Genomic DNA, 247 nt, shown 5'->3' with positions numbered 1-247 from the left:
TTGTTGACACCAGTGTTGGTTGAGAGAGAAGCCCGAGGGACACGCCATGGGGTGCTTTTTCCAGGTAGCCGGGGGATGGCAGGGCTCGCCCTCCTGTCCCGGCTCCGCAGAGAGCAGCAGGGCTGCATTCCCAAAGAAGGGGTTGATCCAAAAGGAGGGCTCGTCCGGGAGTTGAACCCGGGACCTCTCACACCCAAAGCGAGAATCATACCCCTAGACCAACGAGCCGGGGCAGAGCCCTTGCCCC

At 61.9% G+C, this 247-nt stretch overlaps 1 non-coding gene across 1 annotated transcript; it reads right to left on the bottom strand.

Moving 5' to 3' along the window:
* Nucleotides 1-156: 156 nt before the first annotated feature.
* On the bottom strand, nucleotides 157-228 carry TRNAP-UGG. Its single transcript has one exon. It is a non-coding gene; the product is annotated as a tRNA-Pro (tRNA).
* Between the last annotated feature and the right edge of the window lie 19 nt (nucleotides 229-247).

Source organism: Phaethon lepturus, unplaced genomic scaffold (assembly GCF_000687285.1).
Source record: "Phaethon lepturus isolate BGI_N335 unplaced genomic scaffold, ASM68728v1 scaffold1965, whole genome shotgun sequence".
NCBI classification, from domain to species: domain Eukaryota; kingdom Metazoa; phylum Chordata; class Aves; order Phaethontiformes; family Phaethontidae; genus Phaethon; species Phaethon lepturus.
This window is presented reverse-complemented; position numbering and strand designations above follow the sequence as displayed.